This window comes from Phodopus roborovskii, unplaced genomic scaffold, assembly GCF_943737965.1.
Source record: "Phodopus roborovskii unplaced genomic scaffold, PHOROB, whole genome shotgun sequence".
Classification (NCBI taxonomy): Eukaryota; Metazoa; Chordata; class Mammalia; order Rodentia; family Cricetidae; genus Phodopus; species Phodopus roborovskii.
This window is the reverse complement of record NW_026126433.1, coordinates 45,400,321-45,404,016: the sequence shown is the minus strand read 5'-3', so window position 1 is coordinate 45,404,016 and position 3,696 is coordinate 45,400,321.

Below are 3,696 nucleotides of genomic sequence, written 5' to 3'. Positions count from 1 at the left end.
AACGCTCCCTTGCTGGCAAGACGCGGAGAGGAGAGCATCCGGTGGAACTTGCTGGTGTTCATCTGTCTAGGTTGTAAGTTATTTCTCCCTGAATAAACATCTATTCGGCCTATTTGTTTATAATGATCCTTATTTAACCGCAATAGATCTCATTTGTTTCTTAGTAATCATTATTTTAAAGCCAATGTTTTTACCATTTGAATGGTACTGTTTCCTTCCTTATACTCTCAGGTCTACTCTTGTATTTTAATGCTGTTATAGTGGAGCAGAGTTGACTATTTGGTAGCAATGCTGTGTTTGGCCTCTGAGTTTTTATTTTTATCTTGTGCATTTCTCAGGTGGAACCTAGGACTTTATGCACACTACTACAAGCATGTTGCTTGTAAGGTACATCCCTATCCTTAGCTCTGGAAAAGTATTGATGATGACATTTGACAAGAGTAGGTAGAAGTAGTTAGGATAGCAAAGGTGTTAGTGATTATGTAAAAATTCATAAGTTTACTAGAGCCAACATCATCACTGCCATAAAGTTACATAGAAAGGTGACTATGAAAACCTAACAACATCTGTGTTTTGTTGCGCAGGAAGGGTAGATAGCTTCAGGCTCTGAAGCTCTGGGCTCTCTTTGATTTCAATTAGTGTCCTCGTGTCATTTCTGTTGCTATCATAAAACACTCTGAGAAAAACAAGTTAGGGAAGTGGGGTTTTTTTGGCTTACAGTTGCATGTTAGTCTAGTATTGCATGGAAGTCAAGGCAGGGACTCAAAGCAGTTTGTTACACTCATGGTCAGAAAGAGAGAGAAAAAACCCAGGGAATGCTGTTGCTGTCCACATTTAGGCTGCTCTTTTCCATATCACTTAGTGCAGATCAAGACAGTCCCCATAGATGTGTCCACTGGCCATTCTGATGTAGGTGATCCCTCTTTGAGGCTCTATTCCTAGATCTAGACCATGTCAGGTTGGCAATTAAAACTAACCATCCCAATGAGTTGTAGCAGTGTTTTTGTGAACTGTGTCTAATAAAGAAAAACAGATAAGTGGGAATGAGCCATCCTAAATCCTAAATAGATGATTATTTTTCATGATCCGTATGTATAGAAGAGCTAACCCAGATATTGAAAAGGGGAGGAGTTCAGAGTCTGCTACTTAGAAAGATAACAATGGAGGTTCTACCCCAATAGCTCCCAGGTATCTGAGTCTGGAGGAGTTGGTCACAGAGAACTCCAGGTTTGCAGAGTTTCTAGGCACTGGACAACATCAACAGAGTCTCTGAGGATCTGGTTAGAAGGCAGAGCTTGTCACAGATGGAGGGTAGAAACAGCAAGTGCAGAAGCAACAGCAGCACCAGCCCAAGGCTATCGTTTCTCTAAACATTAAAAATATAAGAAAAGATTAGACACTTGTATCTCTATCATAAAACTGGTTCTTTACTTTTCTCCCTTATATATCAGAGTCACCTTAAATTGCTTTTCATTAAGGCTTGGAATAACCTCAAACACACACACACACACACACACACACACACGTATATGAATACAATATGCACATATACTAATGCATACATAGAATTGACACAATATTTTGATGCATAGGTATTTGAAATACCCTGGGAAATAAACCCTATATCCTTAATTTTGTTTTAGAGTCTAGAAATGTATGAAAACTAAATCATAACCCCGACAAGGTGGTAGTACAAAACAGGAAATGTGTGTATATGTTTCTTAATCTGTGAAATAAAGGAACAATATTGCTTCCACCTCTGTGTCTGTGTAGGGAAGGGCCAGATGTGTAAGTGAACATTAATCTAGTGTTATTATTTGAGTATATTAAGAAATATAGGGCTAGAGTAATTGCTCAGAGGAAAAAGGCAGCTGCTGCTAAGCCTGGCAACCTGAGTTCCATTCCCAGGACCCACATGGTATAAGGAGAGAACCTATTCCTGAAGGTAATCCTGTGACCTCTACACCCATATTGTGGCATATGTACACACACACACATACACATACACACACATACACACACATACACACACACACTAAAAATAATATATAGACTAATTTGGACCTGATAGTGCTTGCCTGTGACAGCCAGTTACAATTTAGTTTAAAAATTAATAATTTCTGTTGATCAGTTTTAATTACTTTCCAAGAAACTGACCAAGCCTGCTTTGGCCTTTTACATATGTGCCATGACAATACACTCTGAAATGGTATGTTTATATCCAATCACAATTTTAAATTCATCTTTGCAGATAAAGCTGGAAGGACTGCCATTCCCATGACTGGTCACAAGAGGACATTTGCTGACTGAGAAGTTCTCATCCAAGTCAACAGCACTTGACGCTACACAGCCCTGAAATATGCGGTCCTATTTGGAGATTGCTTTTTTCTATTGTAAATCTCTAATTCTGAAGAAAACTTCTTGCACATGTTCACAAGGTTGTCATTAAGGAGTTGCAACATGAAACAGACAGATACATGCATACCCAGGAGAAGAGCAAAGATCTGAGATGCTGGCGGTTCTTACACAACTGAACATTGCCATCATATGATCGAGCAATTGCATTCTTTAAGTTTTCCACAATGAACTGGATACATAAAAGCTTGTTCATGATGTTTAAATAAGCTTTATGAATAACCAAAAATTGGAGACACGCCAAGCTTTTACTAACCACTGTCCTTCAATAGAGTAAACAAATGTGGTACATCCATACAATGTAATAGTACACCATGAGAAGAAGAAATGAGCTGTTGTAATGGTTGGTTTTAAATGTCACCATGCCACAAAAGTAACAATCACCCAGGTGAGAAGCCTCAATAGAGGGATTGCCTCCATTGGGTTGGCTTATGGGACTGTCCATGGAGGACTTTGATTATCTTAACTGATCTGGGAAGACCTATTCACCTTGTGGGTGGAACCTTCTAGTAGCAGCCCATATTTAAAAAGAACACAGGAGAAGGAAGATACTTGTTGTCTCCTCACTCAACCATCCTTGTTGCAGTTAGTAATTTCTTTGCTGATACTAGAACTAGATTTTCTGAACTTCCAATGTGGACAGAGGAGGAGTGTTTCTCCAGGACTTATTTCAGGTTGGAACAGTTGAGGTATCCAGCTTTGTGAACTGAATAACTGTTGGCTTCCTTGTTGTTGGGGTTGTGAGTTTGAGTGGCAGACACACTTGGTCTGATATGGTTCTTGATACCATGTTAGAGTAAGAATGGAATTCTCTCCTATGAGCATCTGGCTTACTTAGAAAACAGATTTCTGGGTTTATAAAGATTCCAACTAGCTTTATTGTGCATTCTAGAACTATATATATATATATATATGTACATATATATTTCTAGAATATATATATATATATATATATATTGCCCCTAGTTTCTGGCTTTAAGGACAGAGAAAGACTGGCAGAGCAGAAACAAAACCAAAAATCAGATTGGTTATTTCAAAGTTACTTTTCTTGTAAAAGGATCAGGGAGAGTATTGAGGTTTAATAATGATCAGGAGAAACAAATAGGCTGAATAGATATTTATTCAGGGAGAAATAACTTAAAACATAGACAGATGAATACCAGCAGGTTCCTGGACCCAAGGATGCCTCCGGATGCTCTCCTGTCCCAGTGCTGTAAGCAAGAGAGTGCTCCCAGGGCCCCTCATCAGACCTAGTTCCCCCAGATAACATCCACCCATCTC